The following is a 16,653-nucleotide window of genomic DNA, read 5'->3' on the forward strand; positions in this document are numbered from 1 at the left end:
CATATAGGGTAATTTGACGTTACAACGAAGTCAACGCTTGACCGATCTATAACTGCCAACTGTTGGCCAACATTCTGTTAATCGGTATTGGGCTAATACTGATTGCCAGAATTGCGATACTGGCACAGTATTGGGTAGCACTATCGGCAGCTGACACTGGTCCAGCACTTGGCTTTAGTGCTGGGCACGATTAATGTTAGCACTGCCTCAATAGAAATAGAAAAACTGAATTTACAAAAAGATACGCCATCGAAAAACAATTAGGTATTCGAACGTTGTGTTATTCGGGTATGTGATGATTCGGCGTGTCGCACGGAAGAATCGCGGACCACTCGCCGATATTGACCGTCCATGCGCGTATATAGGGGGATTTAAGGGCCACACGCCGGCTGGTCGGATCACCAGCGTAGCTAGGTAAGGGGTCGGGCAGTAAATTAATTACGGCTTAAAACATCGTTAGGATCCGCCGCAGCCGACGGTGGGTTCGGTTATTAGCGCAGTACATCATATCTCCGCCATTCCGCGCCTCCTCTAGCCTCGACCGGCTTTCACGCGTTGCTTTTTCGCGCGTATGTCTTTTGTCCTTTTCGCGTTACTGCCGGACATATGTTGCATAGAAAGAGAGAGAGAGAGAGTAGAATTATACGGTAGAATATAACAACGTTGGATACGTGGAACGGGCACGCTTCTGTCCGCACGATGTCTCATTCGGATTGCTGTCGCGCACGTTCGTCCGGTCTTAGTCGTGAAAACGGCCATTGTGCGTCTCACCGTCGTCGAGAACGCGGAGTAATCTAATAAAACACCGACATTACAAGCTTAACGGTGCTGGAACGACTTTACCCGTCTCGTCTATTTTCTTCCCGAATAATCATATTTTGCTCTATGTGTAGGTTTGTTTCTTCTTTTTTTCTCCTTTCTCTGTCTCTCTCTTTCTCTCTCCTGCTTCTTCTCTGCACGTCCAGCTGTTTATTTGTGTTACCGTTATATATTTCGATTCAATTCTTATAATTTTTATATTCCACATTTAATATTTAAGATTATCTTTTACATATAAAAAATTCTTAAAAATGTACAATAGAGATAAAATTCAATTTTAGTAATTAATTTAGCAGCATAATTTTGATTTTTTTTATTATTATGTCGATCTATTAAAAAATATGTTATGAGAGAATATTATATAATTGAAGATTTAAAATAATTTAAACAGTAATAAGTTAAATAACTGATACATAAATAAAATCAGATAAGTAAGGAAATACCAAATACTATCGAAGCTATTAGTGCATAATATTTCTATATAAATTTTTAATGTATCTTTCAATTATGTAAACTGCGTCGCGATTATTATCGGACTTGAAACACATTTATAAATTGATGTTGAAATAATATCACAATTTAAATCGATCATCGATTATATATGTACATAATAATGCCATTATAGCATTAGTTATACATCATGAAACACAAGAACTTATTACGAAAAATATTATTTGAATCAGGATTCAATTATCCGCGGGTGTTCTTTATTTCAATTCGACCACTGAAGTATATGGTAATATATTTATCATAATAACCTCTATACATATATACATTGAGAAACCCATTTAGTCGAATATGTCATATAGAATACACACACATATGAAGAGAAAATGCATTAAAATGCGAGCATGCTACATGTATAACTGAAAGCTGTACTTAAAATTTACATATACTTAAATATCATTATAAGCACCAATATCTAACCTCGACCGTATATTTGGCAATTTCATACTTAAATACTTGATTTCAATATACATTAATTTAATACTTTAATACTTTAATTTTAAATTTAAATAAATGTTTCGTACATTTATTTCTGCTTTATAGATAAATCTTTTTAAGATACTTGCATTTAAGTGTTATATGCCTCATACATATCTCTGGTGATTTTGGATCAGCTTGTACGCGCGTGCAATCTATGATCTTTCTCGATGAAGTGACAAGTCTCACGAAGCAAGGAAGATGATAAAAATTTGCCTGCGCCGGGCTTCTCTCCATCCTGTCCGACTTGGTCCGACTACTCGTGCGTCCCACGCGCTTCGGTCGTCGACGTGCGACCGTGCTCGCCCGAGGGGATGCAAAATTGTAAAATACCGGCGAACGACCTGTGGCAATTGCGGAGATATCGACAAGTCGGCGGCGTAGAGCGTGCAAAAATCGCGGGCCGTTTAGCTCAGTTGCGGCGATTAAGCCCGACGTATAATTGGCGGCTTAACGTCGCCATACGCATCCGTACAATTTTCCGTGCCCACGCGTCCCACGCTTTGAATCGCGCTCGGAAGGTTGGCGAGTTTAAGCTACCGCACAATGGAAAAGGGATTATCCCTTTTGCGGGAATACTCCAACTCCCCTCTTGCGCCATGAATGATGTATAATAATGCTTCCAATTGATGGTAAATTCAACGTTAAAGAGCATCCGAGATGACCGCGTCAGTTGCGCGGTTGTCATAATCGTGCCGGATGAAAAACTTGATTGTTGTTACTGACAAGTTTTATACTCTTACCTAACAAGGAAAACGATCTCGAAATATCATTCCTGGTTATTCTCGACTCTTGCATATACAAATATTTCCGGGGTATTCTGAAAATGCGCATATCCCATTTTGTTCTGTCTACTTAATGATCTATGGCTCATAAAGTTTGCGGTGAGAGGTTATTTTTAGTTTTCCTTAAATGTCGACAGTTGAAAGATAAAAAAGATGATTCATTGTTTGTGTTTAAATAGTCTGTACGCCGTTTTTACTTCTGCATTAGGATAATAATTTTTGTTACGCTAATGCTGAATAAAATTTATTATTACAATTTTAAAAAATCTTAAATTGTTGTATCGTCAATCTTTTTCTTTGGCTTTGCGTGTCCTTCGACTTGGAAATTCACTCATCAAGAAGATTATATATCTCGCTTATTTTGTTCTTGAGTAATAAGCGTGGCCTCCAAACAGAAGTGCACTTAAGCGGCTGCTTTCTTGCATTTACGAAATTACGGTTGTTACATTGTCGCAAACATTAACTGCGTTTCGTGACATAAATTCAACCTGCTTGTTTTTCTCTTGAAAATGGAGTGGTAAGCTGAAAGTAGAGCGCAACGGGGTGCCAGCGACCTGTCGCTGGTCGTTGCAATGCTTTATACTCCTGTTTTGCCGAAAGTAGCAACACGCCGTTGGCTGCACCGCGGATGCATGCAAGAACCGGGCAAGAACAACGTCATCGTTCGACAGAAAAACCGGTCGATTTTGGACCCCTGATGTACGCGATCATACGCGTCGCCGCGTGCATTTGCGATGCAATCAGGTCGGCTTTCACTTAAGTACTCACGGCTCACGTTAAGCGGATTATCATTGATTGCTGGGAATACGTCATCGTGATAAAATACGTAGATTATTGTTCACGTAAAAAAAAGCGGAAATGTATCGAGATCAATTGGTCGGATTTCTTCCCGCGGTCGCTTAACCTTCTGGCTTTTCATTAACACGTTCTAATTTACCACGATCTTGAAAAGGTGATGTTTCGCGTGGCAAAGAAATTCGCACGATTTCTCCCGATAGCACTGATTCTCGGCTTTAGTAATCCTATATGTGCTCTTCATTATTATTCACTTTTAAAAGATTGTCTTTGGTCACTTTAATTTAATGTTTTTAAGACTTTCTACTTTTCTTATTTTATCTTGCATGTTTCGTATTATAAACTTGTGCTTTATTTCCTTTACAACTCTATAACTTAAATAAATTTTATACATTTTTTTTGTTCATTATTACCTTTGGAAATAAGTAAATATAATGTTGAAATATATTGTACCTTAATAAAATACATTATAAAATACACAATATATACATTATACTTACAAGAAATACAGATAATACAGAAGAGAATAAAAACCAGTTTGCTGTTTTACATAAGTATCGATTATCAAATTTATGAAAGTAATAATTTCAATTTTTATTTAAAAAATTAATATAATGACACTTTTTTTCTTCTGAAATTTTACCGTATATTTATTTTTTCTATTCCAGATAGTTTACTATTTTTTAAAATAAAATAATATACGATACTTTCGACGAGCGACGCATATGACCTGTGTTTACATTACCTTCTTGCATAATCCGACGTGTTTTTGCATCACGGAGCGCGATAAAAATTCGGATAAGATGGAACGCGACGCGTTAAGTGAACAGGAGAGAAAGGGAGAATGGGGATCGAGGAGAGTATCGCGAAAAAATCGCTACGAGATCGGATGCCGTACGAAGGAAGGGAAGGATGAGAAGGCAGCGGGGTATTTTGCTCTGCTTCTTTTGCCGCGTACGAAGACAACACAAGGGAGATCGACAAGTGCGGGGCCGTACGTGGTACGCGATAACGATCGATCTCCTGTACCTCGTTTCTTCCGTCCCGTCTCGCGCCACCTCACCCGCGCGAGGTCCACGATCCTTCGCGCAAACGGTATCGAATTTCATGTGTGTACCTAGGAATGCGGGACCGTGTAACTCTATACGTCGGTCACGCACGGAGGAATCAGGAGGAATCGCTTCGCGTTGCAGGATTGGGCCGGGAGCGTGCGTCTCGTATTATGCGTGCGTACCGCCAGGATGATCGAAGACGGATTTACGAAGCAACGGATGAATCTTCCATCGCCGGTAACAAGCTTCATATCCGGCCGCTACGCGAGCAGACTTCTTGATCTTCCCCGAGAAAGCGGTGAGAGAATCGAAAGTCGTGGTCATCTATTCCTCCGACATTGCGATCCAATTTTCAACTTATCAACAAATCATATATAACTTCATTTGGTTAGAGATTGAATTAGAGACTAGGTAACGCTGTTTATACATACATATATTATATGTGAATGATATATTTATTTTACATATTCTATTCCACCTTCCACCTTGCCTAGAAACAAATTTAATTTCATGATATATTAAATTTAATATATTTATAACTGAAAAGTATATTTGTATACATGTACATAAAATTTAATGTACATGTTCGTTACATTTAAGTAACTACACACTGTAACTTAATTTTCAGTTAAATCATTACTTTTAATTTCGTTTATAATCACGAGTTTCGTTTATACGTAAAGGAAGCTCGTGGTTACATTTCTAACAGTATATATTTTATACTGTAAATATACACAGATTTAACATTATATAATGTAATATATATGTAATGTTCTTTGGCGTGTATTGGGATCGGTAACTGTTTTGTCCGATTTTATTTATTATTGTGTCAGGAAGATTGCGGACTTGGAGGTACTCGATGTAGGAGAAGAACACTGATTATATATATAAATATATTCAAGTTGACGCCTTTATTCTATCTCTCTCTTCCACTTAATATTTGTTACAAACACTTGAACCGAATATACTGTGTGTATATATTTTAATTAATTCTAACGAGTCGTGCAACAGAGACTATAAATTCCACGGAAAAACCGTGACGAATTGCAGAGGCGAATATCCTCTCACGAAGTGGCTTACGCCCGAATGGTACCGTATGATACTCCGAAATCGACCGAGTATAGATAAGCGGACGATTAGACGAATGGTCTCTGTGAATCGGCGATCGCTTTGTCTAATCCTGTCTTCGTGAATTTTCGGCGCACACGTGCAACCGTCGTGCTACGTCCTTCGGCCGTGATCGTTTTCCGATCCGCGGTTCGAAAGAAACGGTTGTGAGGACGTAGCGACCTTCAAAATATATGTGTCACGTACACATCATGATTGTTTAATATTTATATCTAGAAATACCTTACAATAATTATAAACCGTTTGTTTGTACAATGTAAACGTACTTTCGTGCAAGCGCTTGTACTTCTTCAAAGTTAATAGCACTCACCGATAAGACGGTGGCGATTCCGGCCAGTATCGTAGACTGCAGATAAATCGTAAAATTGGAATGCAATGCACCGGCCACCTCAAACCGGTAAATAGAACAAAAGCAATAAAGATAAAAATGGCAAAGCACCTCTCAGACACTGGGTACCTGCTACTACGACATGTTTCTGCACTGCACGGACGAATAAAGGGACTATGAATTATAATACAATTGCAGTCGAAGCCGGCCACACTTTTTAAAAATATAATTAAGAGATATTCTTTGAATACAAAATAATAATGGTGTCAACTATTTCCACGTTACAGAATAACTTAAAAACTAACTGATCGACTTTTCATATTATATTTAGAAATAGGTATAGTACTAGTATAAACTGTATAATTAAAAAAGAATTAATTTGAAGTGGAATTTGAAGGGAATTTCCTTATTGCGCCTGTGCCTATTGTGTTTAAAGCCGGTTCTACATTAGTTGCAAGCCGAAGTTTGTTGCAACAGAGCCAATCTCTGAAGCTTGCATTTTGAAATCAACGCTTCATATTGGCTGTCGCAACAAATTTGCGATCAGCTTGCAACTAATGTAGAACCAGCTTAAGCCTTCAAACAGGTCCCCTGATCAAAATTGACGATTACCAAGCATCAATTTTGACCCTCGAATCGAGAGTCGAGCGTCAGCATGAAAATACAACCTAATGCGCATGCGTGGTGGAACATGCGACAGAGAGAGCAGCCCTGATTGGCCATTTGAGTTATTTTGAAGGCGACGAGACGCCGCGTTTTTTTGCAAGTATGGTGTAGTCGCCCTGTTCACCTGGCACGGCAGACGCGTAGTTTCAACTTGACCCTCTGAGTTGAACTGATTGTATTACAATTCATAGTCCCTTTATTCGTCCGTGCAGTGCAGAAGCATGTCGTAGCCGCTCTCTTTCCTTTATGAGGACCAGCCAACAGGATACAGATTGTATCCTGGTTGTTCCTGGTTGTTCCTGGTGTCAGAGTAGGTCTCAAGTAACGACGTTCGGGTTAGGTTCGCCCGCAGGGGTTTTAGTGGGTAGGCTCCTCGGAGCAACAGCTTCGAGGAGAGAGTCCCACATACCCCGTCTCCCTCCCCCGGGGGAGACGGGGATGCGTAATGCATTTCCCCTGCGTCACAAAAAAAGGTCTCAAGTCAACGACGATGCTCATGGAAACATTTTGTTGCAGCTGGAGCAGCTGCAGCCTTCTTCTCAGGCGTTTGAGCTTTTAGGTACGTTCCGTTTCTCGCAGGTGCCCAGTGTCTGAGAGGTGCTTTGCCATTTTTATCTTTATTGCTTTTGTTCTATTTACCGGTTTGAGGTGGCCGGTGCATTGCATTCCAATTTTACGATTTATCTACAGTCTACGATACTGGCCGGAATCGCCACCGTCTTATCGGTGAGTGCCTTCAAAGTACAAGCGGTCGCACAAAAGTACATTTACATTGTACAAACAAACAGTTTATAATTATATAATGTTAAATCTGTGTATATTTACAGTATAAGATATATACTGTTAGAACAAAAGCAATAAAGCGGTAAATAGAACAAAAGCAATAAAGATAAAAATGGCAAAGCACCTCTCAGACACTGGGCACCTGCGAGAAACGGAACGTACCTAAAAGCTCAAACGCCTGAGAAGAAGGCTACAGCTGCAACAAAATGTTTCCATGAGCATCGTCGTTACTTGAGACCTACTCTGACACCAGGAACAACCAGGAACAACCAGGATACAATCTGTAACCTGTTGGCTGATCCTCATAAAGGAAAGAGAGTGGCTACGACATGCTTCTGCACTGCACGGACGAATAAAGGGACTATGAATTGTAATACAATTGCAGTCGAAGTCGGCCACACTTTTTAAAAATATAATTAAGATGACGCATACTTGAAGCAAGACGAGACATACGACCGACCCGATCGAGTGGTCTTACATGATTTTCGCGATCGAACGTACATATGTTAATTTGACCAGTTCAACTCAGAGGCTCAAGTTGAAACTACGTGTCTGCCGTGCCAGGTGAACAGGGCGACTACACCATACCTGCAAAAAAACGCGGCGTCTCGTCGCCTTCAAAATAACTCAAATGGCCAATCAGGGCTGCTCTCTCTGTCGCATGTTCCACCACGCATGCGCATTAGGTTGTATTTTCATGCTGACGCTCGACTCTCGATTCGAGGGTCAAACGGGTCACGTGATCAAAATTGATGCTTGGTAATCGTCAATTTTGATCAGGGGACCTGTTTGAAGGCTTAAGCTGGTTCTACATTAGTTGCAAGCTGATCGCAAATTTGTTGCGCCAGCCAATATGAAGCGTTGATTTCAAAATGCAAGCTTCAGAGATTGGCTGTTGTAACAAACTTGCGATCGGCTTGCAACTAATGTAGAACCGGCTTTAAACACAATAGGCACAGGCAATAAGGAAATTTCCTTCAAATTCCACTTCAAATTAATTCTTTTTTAATTATACAGTTTATACTAGTACTATACCTATTTCTAAATAAAATATGAAAAGTCGATCAGTTAGTTTTTAAGTTATTCTGTAAGCTGGAAATAGTTGACACCATTATTATTTTGTATTCAAAGAATATCTCTTAATATTCTAAAAAATTTTATTCGGATACCATCAACGGAAGTCAATTTTGTAAATCAAGAGACACGGTAATGTCTCGCGCCAAGTGGGCGCGCAGCGCGAGACACGCGTGTCTTTACGCGAGTCAGCGAATTATTAAGTCTCTTTCTTAAATCTCTTCATTACTTTTCATATTTGGTATTTTTAATTATTTACTTGTGCGCACACGCGCGCGCGCGCACGTACATGTACACACACGCATGCACGCACGCACGCACACGCACACTGCATATTGTTAGTCTACCTCATTTTCTTTCTTAAATCTCTTCATTTTTTTTATTCGATATTATTTGATGATTATCTTATTATATTTTGAGGTCTAGTAGCGCGCCAAGTATTTTTACATAAAAAATTTTATTTTAATAACATTTTCTCATTTTGTCATGCTTCGTCTTTAATTTTTTTAGATTAAATGTTATATTCCATTGCAAATATAAAAGACTCTTGAATAGAAAGATAAAGGTACGTATCATTTTGTCTCGTTAATTAAATGTTATATGTTGCAATAAAATATATGTTCTTTTCGCAATTTACAAAATACAATAGTATATGTTATATGTTGCAAGAAATTATATATTCGTTTTACAATTGGCGTAATTTAAAGATTTGATTTCATTTTTTTTTAAATACATGCATACGTACTACTGAGGGGTAATTTATAATAAAAAATTAACAATATTATCACTTGAACTATATTATTTATGTAACGGTTTTTTTTAGTTTATGTAAAGTACAGTTTTTGTGGAAGGTACATGCATACTTGGCGCCTTTTTTTTACCTTTTTTTAAAAAGGTAATTTTGTTAAGATTTTTTTTAACGCCAAAATAAAGCGAATTTTGAAAAAAAAACAAATAAATTCAATTTTTGATCGGAAAAAGTATTTATTTTATATCACAAAAATATGAAATAATGTTAATACAAAGAAATTGGTTATTGTAAATTACTACGCAATAAATTAACAATTAAAATTATGATTTTATTAAGAAGTACGGGATGTAAGATTAAATTAAAATTTGCAAGTCTTGTAGAATTTATTGTAATGAGATTATATCGTGTTATAATAATGGCGAGTGCAGGATACTACGAGATAGTCTGAAGTCTGCCCTTGGCTTCGTAGTGCATTTTTATGGGATTGCAGCTCGGACGTTGGATGCACATCGTGGGCTTACAACGATGAATGTGCACTGGATAGAAAGCTCGACGGTCGCTTCGCTTATACCCATTCTTCTTATGCATTCCGCAGGCATACGTTTGCAAAGAAAGGCGCGCCGCGATACGCTATGAAAATTATCAATCGATGAAAAAGCCGCTATACATCCGGCTTTGTTCAGAATTCAGTTTTGCTTGTTAAATTCTTACGATCCGTTGTATTAATATTAATTCGTTTATTATTATTAATTTTCTAAGTTTAGTTTACAATTCTGCAAATAATAATATCTAACGTCACTTATTTTTTTATTTGTATAAAAGACTCAGCATAGACGTGAACAAAATCTGTAGGGAACTATTTAGAAAAGGATGTTTAATTTAAGGACTCATCTTGTATTTACAGACACGGCGTTCAGAGATTTAAAAAAGTTCTAAAAACTCGCTCTTTGATTGCACTTGCTCCTGGTCCTTTCGAAGCTCGTTTTTTACGTGGGATAATTTTGAGGGTGGTGATCGAGCCGTGACCATTGCGAGGGAAAAGTTGTCTAGAAGAAGGATAGTGCCATCGCGATTCCATTTCGATTGCGTTACTTTTCGCACTCCTCGCATTTTCCGTCTCGCTTCGGTAGCCACCTCTTGTTTTACACACCAAAAGTCACAAAACTTTTATCGGCGCCTCATTGTCGCGAATATATATTTGTTTATTTCATAAATTTATGAGAAGATCTTTTTTTAGTATTCTTTCAGATTTTTTTTATAACGAGATAAAAATATTCTTCACTTAATTTTATCATAGTTTAATATAAAATGAAATAATGTTAAAATTGCATTAATTATTCCAATTCTCCTTTCTTGAATGAAATAAGATTGACTTATTGAAACAAGAGTAACACATATAAATTTATACATTTTTACGTTTAAAATAAATCCTAATGTTATAATGCACGATGCTGACGCGATAATGTTTAGCACGAAATCGATGTCTCTTTTTTTAGATTCTTTTATTCTAGAAATTAATGATTTTTTATTTTAAGAGTAAAATATTCCCTTGTTAACAATAAATATGGTGGTTCCTGAATCAATCTCATCTTGTGATAGATCGAAGAGTGGTATTTTGAATCCGGAAATCTTTTTTATGTTTGTACGTGCTAAATATTATTTTTTTAAAATCATTATAGGTACATATATATTCAATTAACTTAATATATGACAAAATAACGAGATTTTTTAAATTATAATGACACATTTTGATAATTCAATCGAAATTAGCAAGAAAGAGTTATCGTACTCTGAAATTTTACCAGTGAATTGCCGGAAAAGACCACTTTTTGCGATAAATTACCCTGATCCTGATCATTACAACAATCGCGATGTTTCTCTCGACCGCGAGCCACATTTTGCATTAAAATACGGACTGTGCTTCCTCCAGTGGTAAATGCTTCAACTTACGAAGCAAAGTGACTTCCCTCGGAAGTCGGTCTCCTTCATTCGCGCGAGAGCACTGTCTTTATATTGCCGAGCTGTTGTAGGAAACGTATGAGACACATTCTCGGCGTCGGTAGAACGCGAATAAATTCATTCGCGCGAGCATTTAATGCGGGAATCGTGCTTCCTTTTTTTCACAGTAAAATTAAAGCGCCTATTACCGTCGCCGATTACCGTGTGAGCCGTGTCATTTCGCGAAACGGTGCACGCGATACAAACAGTCTCGTCGGGCTAGATGAATGGAACGGTCAAGAGAGGAAAGTCGTTTGTCGGGAGGAGGAACAGGTGCAGAAAGAGGAGGAGGTAGAGAAGAGGATGAGGCGTAGAGAGCGGGAGGCGGCGCGTTAGAGCTGCGTTCGATGTGTGTTATTGTGTCGTATTAATTATGAGCGACGTAACGCGGCGATTAAGCCGACAGAAACCAGAGGCGACGATTTAGCCAATGTATTCGCACGCGCGCGTTTGTTGAGATTAAACGATAACGGCATTCCTTTGGCGCGATAATGTATCACGTTTTATTATTAGTTACTCTTAAAAAGGCCGCGCGATCGTTCATATACGTCGTGTTAATTTTACGGTCTTTAAGAAACGAAAGAAAAATATCATCCGGCTGCTGATTGACTTTTTCAACCGTAAAAGTGAAAGATGCCATCGCTAATGTTGTAGAAATTAAAAAAAACAAAAATACGGTATTTTACAGACACGTACGCAGAGATATTTATATTCACGTCGAGGTTGAATCCCTTTCCAGGAATGACGAATAATGATCGCACGTCCTTATGAGGAAGATAATTCCAGAGGATCGAGAATTATGGCGAAATAAAACGGTACGGAGATTCGCATCCCGCCCTGTGTCGAGTGTACAGTACATACACGTCCGTCGATAAATTCGTATTAATTCGGATAAGAATGAAGCGGCCGTCCCAGCGATTTATCCATAAGCGCTTGCTCGCTCGCGCGATCGATCGGGGAGTGGGAGGATAAGGTGGACCGTAATCTACGCCTTCGCTGTGCGATATCGTTTCTCGATGTTACGTCTCGTTCTTCCTACGAAAATACCTTGACTTGAAGGTGAAACGATCGCATATGCGAATTTCGTGCTATCATCCACGCTCACCGCGGATTATTATGGCTCGTTAGTCCTTTTTCTCCCTTTTTCGATACTACGCTTCCGCTTCCACTTCGATGTGGATACAGTTTCCCCTTCATTCTACTGTGCGACACCCTTCCCTCTCCTTTCGGATCTCAGCGCACGAATTCTCATCGGTTTTTCTTCGACTCTGACTGGAGCGGGAAGGAAAAGGGTGTATGGGCGAGTAAAGGGACGGCGGGTTCGACTGATTCGAAGCGGAAAGTGAGTTTCCACGAGAGTCCACGTTTCTCTCTCTGCTACCCTTCTTTTTCTTCCTTTTTCACGCGCCGTGCGAAAGTACGGTGCCATAGGCGCAGCATGTTTCTCAAACTTTGTATTCGATTCTGAGTATCCGAGAGATATTATAGTTGGTTATCTGTATAAATTTGTGTGTTTTTTTTAGCCAGTACTCTGCATTTGTATTTATTTCTCATCGGTTACTATTTATCATACGTATATCTTATTATATTATTTTATATTTTGTGGCCTTACAATATTTATTGTAACTTAAAATTAGACATTTTTATGTACATTGCTTATTTATATAACTATATGTCTTTTTTATGTACCTTTAGTTTTTTACCTTGATTTCTTCTAAGTGTACACATATTTAGAGGTATCGAAAATAAAGTACGCCTATGAAGCGGAAACGCACGTGTACATTTCCAGGCGTACCGGAGGCCGGCACTCAACCTTCGGGATAAGTTCGTTAGGGACTACCCGCCGCTGTCTTCTCCAAGACACTCCCGAAGGACGGAGGGTCCTTCGGAACTTCGCAAGACCTCGCGGCCCCGAACTCCGCGCTTCTCTTCTTGACTGCCTGTCGTCTAATTTCCAGGCTTCGACGGCCGTTTAATTTCGAAAATTTACGAGCCCTTCGCTTCTTCTTCCACGTTATGGATGTGGTGTGGAGTAACGAGGCATAATTAATGCGACTTTAACGCGTCAAACACATAGATGTTGATGTAGAATTGTTAATTACTACGTTAGCCATTAATGATTTAAATCGCTATTGTTTATCTTATTTTAGATAGTCACACATGAACGTTAGATTTATTTTATGTTATTAAAAACTGGATTCTATATTTCTTATACTTTTTTATTTTAACAAAGCTTTAAATTTTCCGAGATTTTTAATGTTATAAGTCGATGGGTCTTAAGCACAAATATTGCATCTACCTATATTTTTTGTCTAAAGGCTTAGGACGCTCGCACGGAATGCAAGAGATCCGGGTTCGACTCCTGGCCGAGGCAATATTTTTCGCAATAAGTTTATTACAGTTTTTTTTTTTTAGATTAAATTTGGGAAAATTTGGGGGGATTATCAATATTTCAGATTGATTGTGTTGAAAGTCCGACAACCATATCGGCACGCAATTATGATTTCTGAAATTAATTCATTTTAAATTAATTTATATAATAGTTCAACATCTTAACGTTCAGACCGTAGTGGCGCTTCGTATTTAAAGTAATATTTCTAACATAAATCTTATTTCCAATCTTATTATTGCCTATATTTTTGGTTATGTCTAGATTTGGCTGCTATCTTGTAAAAGATTAATTCTTTCTTTCTATTTTAATAACGGGATACGTTTGAATCAGATAAATAAAGCACACTTACTTTTGATCTCACATACCAGTTGAATTTTTTTCTAAAATTTGAATTTAGTCATTGTAAATTCAAATGACTTCGATTAGTTGGAATTTGACTCATTATACCTCAATTTTTATTTTAATCATAAACGAATTACTCTCGATACTTTTCTCTCTTATCCCAGTCAAGCGAAAAAGCGTATTTTCTTTTTTTCTTCTACAAAGGGTAGGCCAAACGAATTAATTTAGGTGCGCTTGAACGTTTCGAGAGAAAATACAGCTCTCGATCGACACGCGATGGCATTGATGCGGCGGGGATGAATCGACACTTAGATTACTCGCATCTTACCTTTTTGCTGAACTATTATCCTTTTCTCTTTTTCTATCTCTCCCTCTCCCTCTGCTCTTCTCGATACAGCCTTCCGCAGGGACGACGACTCGTCGGACAAAAAACGTGGCCGATCAAGCGACCAGCGTCGACTGGTCTGGAACAACTTTGCTCCTGAGATCGCTCGACTTCAAGAATTCCGATTCCCAGGATCGTCGTGTCCAGGAAATAAGCGTTAAATCAATTGCAACGCCGTGACCGATGAGAACAATTTCTAAATTCACTAAATAACTCTGAGATCATCCATGACAATAATTTAGATCGATAGTTGCTACTTGTCAATTCTTCATCCGTATTCTTTTTAGAAAACGTTAAGTTCTTCCAAGAAAAAAAAGGAAAGAATTTTTTTTTTAATTGAAATGAACAATCAAAACGAACCATTTTCTTCATATGGGAATTAATATTAAAATGCGCATACTTCGTTTCAATGATAATTGTGCTATAAATAAACATGTTAACATAATCCTATATAAAATATGGCCGAAATTGAGGGCACGAACTGGCAGCGAAAGGCTCAATTAGGACATTGTTGAATTGCTTTTGAGAGCCGTCACTCGCTACGCACTTTCGCGATTGTCCGCGCCAAAAGTTGGCCAAGGACCGCAGACTCGCCTGTGGCCTTCGACGAAGTTCCGGCACTCATCGATTTACGAATCGTGCCGGTGGTGGAAGGATCATTTCGTCGTGCCGGAAAAACGCGCGAACGGCTCGTAAATCCGCCGCCATGCTTGATTTGAATTTCTCTCCGTAAGCCGCATGATGGCCTGATGCGGCCAATAACTGTCAGCGTCGTATGTTCTTATAGCTTGCGCCCACGCGATAAATAAATGCACTCAGGATTGTCTCTATCCCTCCTTAATCGGCCGTTCCCTTCCGTACATGTCCGTTTTCATCCTCTAGACTTCGTAGTCGATCGATCGTTCGAGGCAATCGACTCTCGACAAGGAGGAGCGAGCGAGGATATGGACCGCTGCGATTTACGAGTCACCGGCTTAAATCTCGTCGTCCCCCGCTGATCCTCCTCTTTCAGGTAGCTTCTTACTTAGGCCCGGCCCTCCGCTTTGAATCTCCGTTACGGAGAGAATCATGGAACTTCAAGGAAACGGGGAGAGAAGAGGGAGGGGGGAGAGAGAGAGAGAGAGAGAGAGAGAGAGAAAGAGAGAAGGCGAAAAGAACCTGGAAGTTAGTTGTTGCACCCTGTCGTCGGAGTGGCGTGGAGAAAACCCCCTAACGATAAACCCTCTCATCAGGCTTATCGCCTCGAATTATCCGGAAAGCCGCGTGCGCACCTTCAAGGGAAACGTAGGGAAGAACGAGCGAACATTGTCGAACGTGGAGAAGCGGTTACAACCCGCGGAGAGAGATGCTGGTTACGATATAGAACGACATTCTCGTCGATTGTCTAGGGACCGATTTATTTGCGAATTGAAACTTTGGGATTGATCAGTCCGGTCGTAAGTTGCTCGAGAGCATCAACGACGTAACTAAATTCACTAAAAGAAACTAATACTCGACGATTAGGGACAAATTATTCAGATATTATAACAAGGATTGAAATCAACAATTAATCAACTATTAATGTGAATTTAGAATTCATAGATATTAAATTTTTTAAAGATATGTGTCACAAAGATGTATGTCTCAAAGTATTGCCAAAAATATAAAAATTTAGTAGATTGTCAAAATTCTCAACTTATAACTCTCGAGATTGTCAAATAAAATTACATAAATAGGCTAATGAGAGTCAAATTTGCGGTGAATTGTGTGCAATAAATTATTTAATACATAATACTTATACATTAATCTTCATACGTTTCAGCCATCATTCGGGCGGTTCGGGCCATCCTCAGTGAAACAAAAGTAGATTGTTCTATTATTAACGTCTGAGTACCTGTGTAAAATTTAAGTTCGACAATTCTCTTATCGGTTTAAAAGTAATTAAATTTTGTTATTTGCTTTGATTTTCTGTTTTGTTAATATGTGAAAATACCACATATGCCAAATTTACATGATTGGAGTAGTCCATTACTCCACATACAGATCACCTTGATTATATTTTATCAAATATAGCGTAAATATTATTTATCCATTACAGCCGAAGTCGCTGATTTGACGTCGATGCTTTTAAAATTATTTTTATGGCGATAATATAAAATACCTTTTAAATCCATTATAGATATCTGATCAATGTCGCGAGGAAAGGAAAGCTACTCATTTTCAGAGAGATGCCGGCATAGATATGAAACTACATTCTTGTTGTGAGGTCGACAGGTCATTTTACGTCAAGACGATCGTTCAGTAGACAAATTTCGATCCGTAATGCGGTTTCAGTTTTTTTAATGATCGATTTTTACAATGTTGTTTCGACGAAATACTCGTAAGATGGCGG

General features: G+C 38.6%; 1 pseudogene; it reads left to right on the forward strand.

The window, feature by feature from the left end:
- Positions 1–13,209, forward strand: part of LOC108767030 (uncharacterized) — a 50,808-nt pseudogene extending 37,599 nt beyond the window's left edge.
- The last annotated feature ends 3,444 nt before the right edge of the window (positions 13,210–16,653 follow it).

Source organism: Trachymyrmex cornetzi, unplaced genomic scaffold (genome assembly GCF_001594075.2).
Source record: "Trachymyrmex cornetzi isolate Tcor2-1 unplaced genomic scaffold, Tcor1.1 scaffold646, whole genome shotgun sequence".
NCBI classification, from domain to species: Eukaryota; Metazoa; Arthropoda; class Insecta; order Hymenoptera; family Formicidae; genus Trachymyrmex; species Trachymyrmex cornetzi.